The sequence below is a fragment of the Eptesicus fuscus genome, chromosome 9 (genome assembly GCF_027574615.1).
Source record: "Eptesicus fuscus isolate TK198812 chromosome 9, DD_ASM_mEF_20220401, whole genome shotgun sequence".
Taxonomy (NCBI): domain Eukaryota; kingdom Metazoa; phylum Chordata; class Mammalia; order Chiroptera; family Vespertilionidae; genus Eptesicus; species Eptesicus fuscus.
Window position 1 is genome coordinate 5,308,664 of NC_072481.1, and position 15,213 is coordinate 5,323,876.

General features: G+C 41.4%; 1 protein-coding gene and 1 non-coding gene across 4 annotated transcripts in view; one reads left to right on the forward strand and one right to left on the reverse strand.

The window, feature by feature from the left end:
• KIF1B (kinesin family member 1B) overlaps positions 1-15,213 on the forward strand; it is a 140,130-nt gene that overhangs the window by 18,574 nt on the left and 106,343 nt on the right. The window lies entirely within an intron of this gene.
• On the reverse strand, positions 12,972-13,077 carry LOC114235250 (U6 spliceosomal RNA). The gene has a single exon (XR_003621436.1). It is a non-coding gene; the product is annotated as a U6 spliceosomal RNA (small nuclear RNA).

Below are 15,213 nucleotides of genomic sequence, written 5' to 3' on the forward strand. Positions count from 1 at the left end.
AAAAAATGAAATGAATTTGCTATAGCCACATGTGTTCACTGCATTAAAAGACTTCTATGCTGGCAAGCTGGCCTGAACTGCTGCTCACAGGGATTATAGGTGATTGCAGATGGAATGTTCCTGCCAAAAGATATCTTATGAAAAAGTAGAAGAGGGTGAAGGGTACTTTAGGGAATGTGCCAGATCTGAAAACTGAGTAGCAGCAGTTTTATTTAAGCACTTTCTGGTCTCAGAGGGAATATTTTCCATGGCACAGATAAATGTTACTGCCTTGACATTTTTGAGACCCGAGTGCATACACAAATGGCTTTGTTTAATAATATCCTATTATATTCCAAGTTTCTCCCACATAGGCAGCATTTTTTATTGTCTAGTTAACTCCTTACCACAGTCGCCTGCTGCATTTTGATGAACTTTGTTTCTATTTGGTTAAGTGGTTAGAATTTTGTATTCTATTCTTTAAGTCTTTAGATATTTTTTCTCTCATTAGTATTACCTAATTCTCACTTGCATCTTAGTTTGGTTTCTTTTCTTGGAGCCTGTGGATAGACTTCTGAGTGTCTGTCAAGATGGTCCCTTGAAATTATATGCAAAATAAAAAAAATGTCTTATGCATTTTCTTTGGGAGGGAGTAATCACTTCCATTACATTTTTAGAGATCTGTGTCCCCCAAAAGGGTTAAGAGGCACTAGCCTTGAATCAGAATGAGATCTCCTTAAGTCTTTCCTGGGATAAGCCAGGGCTAATTATAGTTAGATCAGACTAAAGTGTGAATTTCATGACATAGCACCCAAAGTGCTTCACAGTGTGGCTGGAGAAGTAGGATAAACCCAGCTCTCCATCTACTACTTGTCCGCCTCTAACCATGAGCTCTGACCTGAAAGATGGGATGTCTACTTTCTTTTAACCTGTCCTTTGTCGGGATTCATTCTGTGAACTGTGTATCTTACTCATGCTCAATCATATGTCTTTTTGTAACCTCTACCAAGTAGTGCATTCCTTTGGGAGTCACTAAAACTGCTGAAGATTTAAACTCCTAACAAGCACTCATTTTTCTTAGAGCAAAACAAAACAAAAAAACAACAACCTCGAAACAACCCAGTATCCATCAGCAAGGGACTAGATAAATTAATCATGTTATATTTTATTTACTTATTTATTCACTCTCACTGTGGCTTCTTCCTTACTCCTTAGTTTAGGACTTCTGTTCAGCTAGTCTTCAGAGGGTTCTCCACATTGATTGTTCTAGATTTTAGTTGTAATTGTTACAACTACAACTGTGGTCCTGGGAGGAGGCAAGCACAGTGTTTACCTACTTTGCCATCTTACCAGAACTCCATGGTTCATATGTATTATAGAATATAGCAAAGAAGAAAATTACTGCACCACACACGCGCGCGCGCGCATGCGCGCGCGCGCACACACACACACACACACACACACACACACAGAAATCATACATAAACTACAGCCTCACAAGTTGCAAAGGCCGCTCATGTATTTTCTTATATAATAAAAGCCTAATATGCAAATCGGCGGAACGGTGGAATGATCTGTGGAACGACCGGTCGCTATGACATGCACTGACCACCAGGGGGTAGATGCTCAATGCAGGACAGCCCCCAGCCCGCAGGCCCCAGGCCAGCCAAGGCGGTGCCAGCGGGCCTTCCCCCCCCCCCCCCAATCGCCCCACCGGTTGCCCCACAGGTTGGCCCTGATCGCCAGCCAGGCCTAGGGACCTTACCTGTGTACAAATTTCGTGCACTGGGCCTCTAGTATTAATATAAATTTCAAAACATGCAAAGCTGTGTTCTGTATTCCTTACCCCATATAAACACATGTATGGGGTAAAACTGTGAAGAAAAGTAAGGTAATAATGACAAAATTCAGCATGCTTCAGAGGGGGGATGGTGGGCAAAGAGATCTGGGAGGGTCATCAGTGGAACTGCAGGGTGAGAGTCATTTCTGTAACTGGCTGGGGAGTACCCGGGCTTTTGTTTTGTTATTGTTTAAACTTGACATATATTTCATAAATATATCTGCTACATATCTACTAAATATTTAATTTAAAAAGTACTATAAAAGCAAAGAAAATAACACACAGTCTTAATCTTACAAATAGAGATGAGTGTTCCAGTGCCTGTCTATACCAATGACCAGGAATAGGCACAGTCCATGAAATTTGCCTCCTACTCCCTCTTTCTGAAGCCTTCCAGCCAGTTTTCCCCTCCTTTTCCCCAAGACAGGAATGCTTACTTTTTACGTTACATGTCCATATTGATTAAATGACACTCAGTTACTGGAATGTAAGATGGTAAACAATAAGACGATAAAGAGGCTTATACAGCAAAGGAAGAAGAGGTCAGTAAAATATATTGAGATCAGCTTGAGTACCAGCGGCACTTAGTGTCAGGATTTGGAGCTATAGCTGTGTGTGTGTGTGTGTGTGTGTGTGTGTGTGTGTGTGTGTGTGTGTGTGTGTGTGTGTGTGTGTGTGTGTGTGTGTGTGTGTGTGTTGGGGTGGGGAGTAAAGTTGCCTGTGAAATGATACTACATTTACTCAATCGGAGTTGGTTGAAACCAGTTTTGTCCTTTAGAGGGACTTTTGGAACGGGTATGTAAAGGGAGGGTCTCACACTGTCAGTTTCCTTCTCTCCTTTAGGGAGGATGTCCCTCAGCGTCAGGGTTGGGGAAGCCCATCATCCTTACTGCCCCTTCTTTAGCACAGGCCTGTCTACTGGCCACTGCCTTTGCTGCGGACCTTTTTACATCGGGATCCTTCTGCCCCTGTCTTAAAGCAACCTTTGTCTCCCTTCCTTTTCCTCAGATCCAAAACATACTTTGTTTTTTCTTCTATATCTGACACAATATTATTTAATATTTCATGACTTCTCATGTGGCAACTTACGAAGTGGAAATTCCGGAAGGTGTCCCCACATTTCTTCCATTTTTCTTCTGCTGGGATAAAGTTTATGGTCATAAAGAAGGGCATTACTTGGGTTGCACCCTCTTCTAGATGAGATGTTAGGTGTATTTCTTTTTGTTTTCCAGTGTTTTTAAACTTCTATTGCATTTGATTACTTTGGAGTGTGTGAGCAAGGCATTTTAGTATGTGATAAAAATAAAATTGTGTTTGCTGAGCTCCAAGCATATCATCTAAACTCCTCTGCTTCTTCCCATCTTGCTTGACTCCCAAAATGCAGATGACTTTCAGCATTTGTCAATAATGGGTTGGTTGATTGTATGAACAAAAATTAATGGCCTGTTGGTGTTGAAAGTGTGATTTTTTTTGCAGATTTTGTAGTTTTTCACAAGTACCTACTGTGGAGCTTATATTTATAGCTCTGGATCTGAGAACAACTAAGGATTATGTGTCTTATGGTTACTGCGACAAACAAAAGAGGATCCTTTTGACTTACCTGTCATTTCTTGTCATTGTTTTCTTTATATTTGGAAAATACTGAAGTGGTATTTGGGGAAAAATTACTCTGTAATTATTCTGGGCTATTTATCCATTTTCCCAGCAAGTTCGAGTAAGTAACACATTATTTCTTTTTCAGTGGTTCTTTTGTCTGGCTGTGGGGTCCTTCTTACTGCCTTACTTCAGGAAGTTTCTTGCCTTGTCAAATATCTCATAAGAAAGACAACCTAATGGAAAAAGGGAATATTTTAAGTCTATGTTTTATATCCCTAATCACCTTAAACAATTGGTGGCTCATAGGTATTCAGTAAATTGACTTTGCTTTACCTTTCTCTCATCATCTGCTATATGTAATTTTTCTTCTCATTATATCTTTTTTTCCCCAAATATCTTTGAAATATATACAAAATAATCATTTGTTTAAATGCTTGCTTTCTTTTAGAGCAAAATGAGGCTTGGAGTCTCAGGAATGCCTGGCTTAACCCCTCCGGACCCCCCCCCCCCTTTTTTTTTGGTAGCAAATAGCATATTACTATCCTTCTCACTTACTGACAACCCTTCTAACTCTTGCTGAGGCGTTATCCTCTGGTGTTCTTGCTGATAGCAGTTTTATGTCACTGACTTTCATCCTAGTTTAATACCTTTACTTAGGGGAAGAAATACTAAAGGAAGATAATTTGTTAGCTCTCTTAGTGCAGGTTCTATCTTTTTTGCCCATTTTAGAAAAATGTATTGGACATATTTATTCAGTATATCCATAATTAATATAAACCAATCAGCTCTAAAATGTAAAGAACGCATAATGTCCTTTGTTTTCAAAACAAAAGCAGTTGACATATTAAACATTCACAAAGCAGAAAGCAAAATCTTACCACTGAGAGAGAATTGTCATTAATATTTTGTTGGATATTTCTCTTATCTTTTCTTTGCACTTTCACATATTAAATAAAATATGTTACATATTGGGTCATTTTATATCTATATATGATGGCTGCAAACGGCTATTTAACTATCTGTCTCAGTTTTCCGATTCCACTTGTCTTGGCTTCCTAGCCTCTCTCAGAATGAAGTATACCGTAAAGAGCGGTGTTTGAAAAATACTTGTTAATTTTTTTTTTTTTTTTTGGTTAGTTTTAGTACACAAATTGTTTCATTCAGTGAGAATATATATATTTTAAAGGCAGGAACAATAGAAGCTATCACTAAATTGGAGGAGGCCTTTGATATTGTGTGTTTGCAACTGCTTTTTATTACAGGGTGTAATTTAAACTTCTTCAATAATCTAAATAAGTTGTTTTCACATCTAGATCCTAAAACAGCAAAGAGAAAAGACTGGGTAAAATGTAGGAAGCCTAGTCTCTCTTTGCTGCTTTGCCTCTTATTGTTCTAGACTTTGGAGGTTGCCTTAATTAAAATCCAAACTGTACTGCAATGTGGCCTTTATATGTGCATTTGTTGTTGTTTTTTCCATAGGAGAAAGTAGCCATGTCCCATTTATTTTATTTTTAATAAATTTTTGTTGATTTCAGAGAGGAAGGGAGAGGGAGAGAGAATCATCAATGATGAAAGAGAATCATTGATTGGCTACCTCCTGCATGCCCTACACTGGGGATCAAGCCTACAACTTGGGCATATGCTCTGACCGGAAATTGAACAGTGACCTCCTGGTTTATAGGTTGATGCTCACCACTGAGCCATGCTGGCCAGGCTAATTTATTTTTTATTGAAATACTAGAGGCCCAGTGCACAGATTCATGCATGGGTGAGGTCCCTCGGCCTGGCTGGCGATCGGGGCTGATTGGGGCGGCTGGCCTGCCAGGGGGAGGGACCGAGGGAGGTTGGCCCCAGCAGCAAGCTAAGGCACAGCTGATTCCATGAGGAATTAGACTCCCTCCTCCCTTTTGCCTGGGTCTGGGGTGCGGGTGAACCAGATTCAAGCTGTCAGAGCCCCAGCAGCAAGGTCTGAGTCAGAGCACATCATAGCTACCAGCCGGTCGTCCGTTCGTTCTGGTCGTTCGGTTGTAACCATTGCTTAGGCGTTTTTACAGTATATAGAGACAGTTGCTATCCTATCTAATAAAGAGGTAATATGCTAATTGACTGTCACATCCCAAAGATGGCGGCGCCCACAGCCACAAGATGGAGGTGCCCAGTCCCCTCAGCCCCCCAGCTGCCCAGGGCCGGCCTGCGGCACAGGCAAGCCTCAGATGGCGGCTGCCCAGCCGCCCAGGGCCGCCTGAGGCTCAGGTAACCAGGGCCAGCCGAGGCTTGTGCTGCCGGCAGTGGCAGCAGCAGAGGTATGATGGAGGCATCCTGCCCCTGAGGGCTCCCGGACTCTGAGAGGGGCAGGCCAGGCTGAGGGACCCTCCACCTCCAGTGCATGAATTTTCATGCACTGGGCCTCTAGTAACATTATATTACTTTCAGGTGTATGACATTTGCAGTTCTCAAGAGATGTTTTGGAGTTCATTTTTAAAAGTTCATGCCACCAACATATGCTGATTGCTTTTGTTAGTTGCCCAATGTGGTGTGAAGCGCTGTAATGGGAGCTAGGAATGCCGACTACAAAGGTCCCACTACTTGGGTCATATGGTAAGCGAAGTGTAGGTATTCATAGACTTAATTTTTGGTAGTATATTAAGAATTGTGCTTATTTTATGAAAACATTTCTATTTGTGGATGATTGATGTATAAGTAGAGTTGGTAGAAATATGAAATTAGGTTTTTGAGAATATCTATAGGACATCAGGCTTTTGTTATTCAGCAAGGATAGGCTGGGAGGGCACAGACCTCTCAGAGAGTTTTTAGTCTTGTCTTAGAGATAAATAATAAAAGCCGTGTGATGACTGTTAATGAAAGCATTGAGGGAAGACATCTAAATAATTGAGGGATAGGACCAGGCAAGGTAGGAATGTCTGGAAAGCCTTTTTTGTTTTGGCAGAACAGAAAACAATATGGCCAGAATTAGCAGAAGCTGCCTAAGTGAGGAAATGATTTAACTACATTTACTGTTTCCTTATGACATTGTTCTGGGCTGATACTTAAGAATTCCTTTTGTAACGAATATACTTGAGTAGGCAAAAATGAACGAAGGGAAAAACAAAAGCAGGTTTTATTTGTTGTTTTTTGTGTGTTTTTTTTGGTACTCTGTTGCCTTTTAGTGGGGCGAGGGGAGCTTGATTAGTAATTAACAATAGTAATGAACACTTAAGCCATGTCAGGCACAACTAGGCACTTACAGATTTTAACTCATTTAATCTTCACAATAGTCCTGTGGCAGATACTTACTTTTTGGAAAAAAAAAAAGTTTTTATTGATTTAGAGAGAGGAAGGGAGAGGGAAAGAGAGAGAGAAACATCATTGATGAGAATCATGGATTGGCTGCCTCTTGCATGCTCCCTACTGGGGATTGAGCCCCCAACCTGGGCTTGTGCCCTGACCAGGAATTGAACTGTGACCTCCTGGGTCATGGGTGGACACTCAACCACTGAGCCCCATGGCCCAGGCCATACTTACTCTTATTTCCCCCATTCATAGACAGGAGGATAGATACTGGCTAACATGCCTGAAATTACACATCTAGGTATTGGGAGAACTAGAAAATGCTGTGTGGCTCCAGAGCCCTCACTCTTAACCTCGGTGCCATACATATTGCCTCTCAAAATATTTATATTGTTTTACTATTCTGTGTAAATACTGAATGTCTATGTCTAACTTGAATTTAACTGTTAGATTAAAATTTATTATTTTTTTCTTTTTTAAAAGTTTTTAAAAATATATATTTTTATTGATTTCAGAGAGAAAGGGAGAGGGTGAGAGAGATGGAAACATCAGTGATGAGCGAGAATCATTGATTGGCTGCCTCCTGCATGCCCTACACTGGGGATCGAGCCTGCAACCCAGGCATGTACCCTTGACTGGAATGAACCCGGGACCCTTCAGTCTGTAGGCCGACGCTCTGTCCACTGAGCCAAACCAGCTAAGGCAGATTAAAATTTATTTTAATGTCCTTTCTTGATGTAGGGAAATTATGAATAAAAAGGATATTAATATTAGTTCAGACAGCTTTGTTCCATTTAGATTGAGTGAAAGCCAGCTGAGGCCTTCCAAATGATCTCCTGTCAAAATCATTCAACATTTTCTTAGTCCATGGTCGGGTAGCTCAGCCAAAGTATCAACAGTACAACGATTGAAATTTCTTTTGAGAGCCAAATTTTTTAAACTTAAACTTCTTCTAATGCCACTTCTTCAAAATAGACTCGCCCAGGCTGTGGTATTTTATGGAAGAGCCATACTCAAGGGGCCAAAGAGCCGCATGTGGTTCGCGAGCCGCAGTTTGCCAACCACGGGGTTAGAGCATCATCCCGATACGCCCAGGGGTTGGGAACCTCCGGCTCGAGGGCCACATAAGGCAAGTGAAATCATTTGGTCTGGCCTTGCAAAGACATTAGGGATGAATTAATTTAATGTTTGACCAAATATAGCAGGCTAATTTTTAAGTTGATAATTTTGTATGGCCCACGAATGATGTTATGAATATCCAAATGGCCCTTGGCAGAAAAAAGGTTCCGCACCCCTGCAATATGCCAAGGTTTCAGGTTCAATCCTTGGTCAGAGCACATACAATAATTAACCAATGAATGCCTAAATAAGTTAAATTGATGTCTCTCTCTCAAATCAATACATAAAAATTAACAAACATTTGCTAAGGAAGAGTAGAATGATTGTTAACAGAGTTTGTTTAATATTTATTATAGTTAGCATATTTATTTTATACCCAGTTAATAAAATTGTGACACTAATAGAGCTGGTAGTTTTTCTTCTTATTGTATGTTTATTTTTAATACGAAGGGATTGAGTATATCATGAACATAGAGTACATTTATCCTGATTATAAGATTTGGAATCTAAGTTTGTTATTTTAAATAATTAAGAAATGTTATAATTATAGGTCTTTTGCTCAAATTCTCCTTATGGCAATATGCTTTACCACTTTATTATATTTCTGGAAATACATTATTCTGAGTAGGGAGGGGGCTGCTTATGGGTTTTGGTTTTATGGTTTTGGGATATAAATGGTGTACAAAATACTTCTATTGTGTGCCATTTTTCTTAATTTTGGCTATGGGAAGATTTTGGAAGAGAAAGTTTGCTGAAGATGTCACTGGGATTTTTAACAAACCCCACACATGCTGTGATAGAAAAGTTAATATAAAGTTACAGTGTTACCACACTGATATGTTAATTGTAGTTGTAGGCAAATTCTTTAGTAGTTTGCCAACATCAGTATAATTGCTACATAGAGACTTTGAGATTTAGATAAACAAAATTATTCTGGAGAATAAACGGCTTTTAAGTACAATTTTGTTTTGACTGCCTTGTTCTTTAATGGTTAGTAATTAAAACATTATTTCTGCATCTGTATGCTGAAGTAACACAGTAGGAAAGAAGGCAGGGAAAAAAGGGTAAAATTAAGGGACTTAATGAATTGTGTAAGGCTATTGACTTGAAGGGACTCCACAAAAGAGAAGATGGTCCTGGGGTTCATCAGTAAATGCAAACCTATGGAACATTTATGATAGTCCTTTTAAAGGCATTTCCATTTCTCTTGGCTAAGCCTTTACATGGAAGATGCTGTCCTGGTCTTCACTCCTCAGCTCTCCTAAGGAAATGCCAGTCACAGCATGAGGAATAAAACATTTGAAGATGGAAAGGGAAAGCTGTGCAAGATGTAGGGAGAGGATAAAGGTGGGATCATCTTTCCTTTGGACTTGGGGAAAGATACAATAAGATCTTCAGTTTTGAGGCTGTCTTTCTGATATATGAAGGGAAACTTAAGAAAACAGCATTGAAACTAGACAAGGTCTGAATAGTGTTAGGGAGCCAAGCCCAGAGGTGAGGGTGAGCAGAGCGAGTTTTGGGGGAAGTCAGGATGTGGCCTGAACAAAGACACCTTCCCCTAGGGAATCCAGAGGATGGTTATGGTAGTAAGCATTGTAATAGTAGCAGCTAATACAGCTTGACTTCATCCTTGAAACATTCCCGCCTCTTCGCTCTCAGCACCCATGCTCTCCTGATTGCCTTCCTTACTCACAGGCCATTCTCCGTTCTTCCTTGCTTTCCTGTGTGAACCAGGACTTTGTCTCTTCTCTTTGAGCTCTTCTCTGTCTCTAGAGAAGACAGACTCCCTAAGTGATTTTACCCAGGCTCAAGGCTTTAAATGTCATTGAGGGTGGTGACTACCAAATCCATTTCTCTAGCCTGGATCTCTCTATAGAACTATAGGCTTGTCTGCCCAGCTGCTAACTTAACTCTGAAAGCCTAAGAAGTATTTCAACAGAAATATTTATTTTTCCTCCCTACCCACCTAAAGTGGTTCTTCCTTCATTCTTACTCATTCTTTTAGTTTGGGGTCCCTTTTGCCTCGCCTCTCTTTCTTACAGGCCAACTGTAATTCATCAGTAAGTCCTGTCATCTCTGCCTTCACAAGCTATCTTGGATCCAGTTACTTTTTATCATTTTCACTCTTATCTAAGTCAATACTGCGGTAGCCTCCTGTTTCTCTCTTCCTGTTCTTGTTCCTGTGCGGTAGCCAGTCATAGTTTGGAAAAGTAAATTAGATTATGTCACCCCCTCTGCTTAAAATCCTTCCTTGGCTTCTATCGCTTTTAGAATTAAAAAAACAAAACACACAACCCTCACACTGGCCACAAGGAATTTGGCCTCTGGCTAGCTATGTGATTTCACACCTTGTCAATGTCTGCCCCTCTGATTGCACTGGTGGTCATACCTGTTCCTCAAATGTCATTCAGATCCCTGCTTAAATATCACCTTCTCAGAGGTGGCAGCCTGCCCACTCTTATTAGAAATAACCACCCCTGCTCTCACCTTTTATCTCCGAACTCTGTATTTTGTGTGATTATAGGTCTGTCTCCTCCATTAGCTATCCACTCCAGAAGGATAGAAATAACTCTTGCTTGCCATTACATCCCCAGCACAGTGCCTGGTGCATAGTTTATACTTAATAAATGTGCTCAGTGAATGTGTCCAATGAATGAAAGGGCTGTTTAACTTTTCCTTTCTTAAAATAGGATCTTGAGATTTTTTTTTTACAACCGCCATTTTTTTAGAAAGATTATTAGCATGGAAGCCAATTCAGACTTGGGATAATTGGAGAGTTGAGCATACTGAGTAAAAGCACAGACAGCAAAGGCACAGGGACTATTGAAGACAAGGCAGAAGATCAGGAAAATGGACTTGTCTAGTTGGATGCCATTGTAATGTAGTATTTTTGTTTGTTTGTTTTAACATTTATTTATTAAATTGATTGGGGTGACATTGGTCAATGTGAACATATAGATTCAGGTGTGGGTTTCTATTTTACAATATTTGTATATTGCACCGTGTGCCCACCACCCAGGGGGTGGGAGGAGTAGGGGATTCTAATAAATGGTGACAGGAGAAGATTTGACTTTGAGTGGGTGCATGATTTTTTTAAAGTTCTAATACAGTGGTTCTCAACCTTTCTAATGCCGCGACCCTTTAATACAGTTCCTCATGTTGTGGTGACCCCCAACCATAAAATTATTTTCGTTGCTACTTCATAACTGTAATTTTGCTACTGTTATGAATTGTAATGTAAATATCTGTGTTTTCTGATGGTCTTAGGTAATGTAAAAAGTAGACCATCACTGAGGACTGAGTCAGAACATAACTCTTATTTTAAGTGCTATATACTTCATATTGCTATATACTTCATATTGCTTTATTTCCTATAAAATCACCTTTTCATACCACTTTTATTGGTATGAATTTTATTCCAAGATCATCTGTGAAAAGTTGCTTGTGGATAATAAATATCTGTGTTTTCCGATGGTCTTAGGCGACCCTGCTAGCTGCTGGGTCGCCTAAGACCATCGGAAAACACAGATACTTACATTACGATTCATAACAGTAGCAAAATTACAGTTCTGAAGTAGCATGAAAATAATTTTACGGTTGGGGGTCACCACAACATGAGGAACTGTATTAAAGGGTTGCGGCATTAGGAAGGTTGAGAACCACTGTTCTAATAGCTTTCTTTTTCCTATGGGTAAAACACCATAGACCCTAACTGACATTAACCCTCCAGTCCAGCACGTCTCCTCTGAAGCACTTGACCGCGTAATGCCTGTTACACATCATTTCCCAGCGCTACTGCAGTCTCCCTTCTCAGTCCTGCATGAAGTCAGGGAGTGGGCTATTACCTGGTAGAATAGCATTCCTGGTAGAGCAGTAAATAGAGTCCCTGAGTGATAATTACACTGTGTCTTTAATAAGAAGGCCAATGAACCTGGAGTGACCGGTGAATCTTTGGAGAGAGGAAGTGGGAGATGTAGCCATTATAAACCCTCCTGGGATTTTATTCGATGTATGATGGAAAGCCATTGAAAGGTTTTCACTAGAACCTTGACAAGGATGTCTGAGAAAGCTCACTGCCTGCAATGTGGCGATTAGACTCCTCCAGGGCTCGGGGCGGGGAACCCAGTCAGGAGGTATTACAGTCATCCTGGTGAGAGAGATGGTGGCTTGGCCCAGGGTGATATGATGGTAATGGTAAGAAGCCATGGGATTCTGGGTACATTTGAAATTGGAGCTGACAGGATAGATAAGAGGTGGAAGGTGAGAGAAAAAAGTCAAATGCGACTCCAAGATCACCTGTGAAAAGTTGCTTGTAGAGGTGAATCCAGGTCTGGAATATAAGAGAAATCTTGATTGGAGAAGAAGCCTCAGGTGCAGAGGAGTTTAAAAGGGACCTTGAAAAGAGCTATGAAAAGGTGATTTTATAGGAAATAAAGCAATATGAAGTATATAGCACTTAAAATAAGAGTTATGTTCTGACTCAGTCCTCAAAAAGTCTATTCCTTGTGGGAAAAGTGGTCATTTCGATGCTGGGTGGCACGCGGGGAGGTCAAGGGAGGCCTCAACCCGATCCAGGTTCTTGTCACAGAACAAGAAAGGATTCAAGAGTGTTACAGAGGATTTAACAAAGTACAGTAAAATTTTTAAAGCGATAGTATGACTTGAGAAGTGAGAGTGGGCAACCTCGGAGAATGAGACACCATTTGATGGGGTATGGGTGGAAGGTTTTTATTAAACGTGATGACTACTGAGGGCAAAGGTACTGAAAGCACAGTAATCACTGGTTGATAGTTTCATGAACCATCACGTGCAGGAAACCAGCTTCACAAAAGAAGCCTACAAGAAGTATGTCAAAGACGACACGAAATCAATCAAAGGGAGACTTGAAGAACAGAGACCAGAACGAGTAAAACCTTTTATGATGGGCTGCAGAGCAAATCAAGCACATCCATGCTAATTTCAAAACCTCCCGTTCTTTATTGGTGAAAACAGATGGCATGGTTGCTCTGCAGCACTTCCGTGAGGATGGTGTGACGCAAATAAGATTTTCTTTAAGGATGGCTTAGAAATGGGAAAATGTTAACAAATTTGGCAATTTGGATCTATCACTTGCCATTGTAACTGGCTGCTGTTTTTCTTTTCTTTTTTAAAAACTATGAAACGCTTCATGAAATTGTGTGTCATCTGTGTGCAGGAGACATGCTAATCTTCTCTGTATTATTCCAATCTTAGTTATGTGCTGCCGAAGCGAGCACCTGGCTGCTGCTTTCCATCTACACATGAGGCCTAGGACAGTGGGACTGATGTTATCTTGAGCTCTTTATTTATTTTGACCTTGATATAGTTGGAGCAGAGGCATTGTTTTTAGAATAATGTGTCATGCCCTGGTTGATTTGGCTCAGTGGATGGAGCGTTGGCCTGCAGACTGAGGGGTTCTGGATTCAATTCTGGCTAAGGGCACATGCCCAGGTTGCGGGCGTGATCCCCAGTGGGGGGCGTACAGGAGGCAGCCGATCAATGATTCTCTCTCATCATTGATGTTTCTACCTCTCTCTCTCTCTCTTCCTTCCTCTCTGAAATCAATAGAGAAGTAAAAAAAAAAAAGAAAGAAAGAAATGACGGAATTAAAAAAAAAAAAGAATAATCTGTCATGTAGGTCGTCTAAAGATAAAATGCATTTGAACTCATTTGAAAAAAAAAAAAGAAAAACAAGGTAGAATACCTCTTATTGGAAATTAACATTTGTGTAGTGCTTTACATATTTAATCCCGTGAATTATCTCAGTTTTTAAGAGGACACAAAAGTGAAACAATACCCAAGATCACACCAAAAAAATCTAAATATATTTTTATTGTTTTTCGTATGTGTAGAATATTAAAAGATACCGATATATAGGTACTGTTGCTGGTCCTTTGAGTTCATATCACCTCTCCCTTTCCCCCAGAGGAGCTAACAGTCTAGTGGAAGAGATTGACATGTATACATGTCTACTTTAAAGGTGGGAAAGTTGATTTTTTTGTAAAGGTTTTGCTATGTATAACTTACAACCTTTCTAATTAAATGTACTGTCTCCCCTCTCCTCTCTCTCTCTTTTTTAGTGTCTAAAGTTTTACATATGTCTCCTTTTTCCCCATTGATTCCGCCCCCCAGCCATTCCCACCCCAAGGGCAAGCCCCCACTGCCCCAGTGTCTGTGTCCATTGGTTATGCTAATATGTATACATACAAGTCCTTTGGCTGATCTCTAACCCCCCCACCTTCCCTGCCATTTTCCCCCTCCTCTTTTTATTAATGGTTGGAAATATCCTATTTCTTATTTGTGTTAAAGGAAGTGGGTTAGATCTCAACTGTTACTAATTCAGAAAGAAAAGTCCGTTGGGCCCTGCCGGTGTTGCTCAGTGGTTGAGTCCCCAGGTTTTTCAGGCTCGATCCCCAGTAGGGGGTGTGCAGAGGCACCTGATCATTATTCTCTCTCATCATTGATATTTCTCTCTATATATCCCTTTCCTTCCTCTCTCTCTAAAATCAATAAAAACATTTTAAAAAAGAAAAGTCCTTTGGCACATTTGAAAACATTGATTCATTGTCCATGGAAGTAATAGTGGACTTATGATGAGTTCAAGTGCTGTCATTAATATTTTTTGTAAGTTTTTTTCATTTGCAGAGTTCTGGGGTTTCTTAATCTTTTATCAGGAAATATTAAAGACAGTACAATCCTATATAATAAAATGGTATTATGCAGCTCACAAGATGGCTGCCTACGATCAGGCTGGCAGGAGCATTAGTGAGGGATGACCAAATGACTGAACAAGCAGGCTGCGTGGGACGACCAGGCCGGCAGGGGGGTTAGTGAGGGACGACCAAATGACTGCATAAGTAGGCTGCGTGGGATGACCAGGACGGCAGGGGGGTTAGTGAGGGATGCCCAAATGACTGAACAGCAGGCTGGGTGGGGCGACCAGGCCGGTGGGGGGGCCGTGAGGGGTGACCAGGCCAGTAGCAGGGGGCAGTTGGGGGCGACCAGGCCGGCAGGGGGCGCAGTAAGGTGTGACCAGGCTGGTGGGGGGGGGGGGCAGTTAGGAGTGACCAGGCCGGCAGGGAAGGGGCAGTTGGGGGCGACCTGGCAGGCAGCGGGGGGCAGTTAGGGGTGACCAGGCCAGCAGGGGGGGAAGTTAGGGGCGATCAGGCCATCACACAGAGGCAGTGAGGGGCGATCAGGCTGGCCGGCGGGGGGGGGGGGGGGGGCAGTTAGGAGCGATCAGGCAGGCAGGCAGGTGAGCGATTAGGAGGCAGCGGTCCAGGATTGTGAGAGGGATGTCCGACTGCCGGCCCAGGGATCAGGCCTAAACCGGCAGTCAGACATCCCGCAAGGGGTCCCAGATTGGAGAGGGT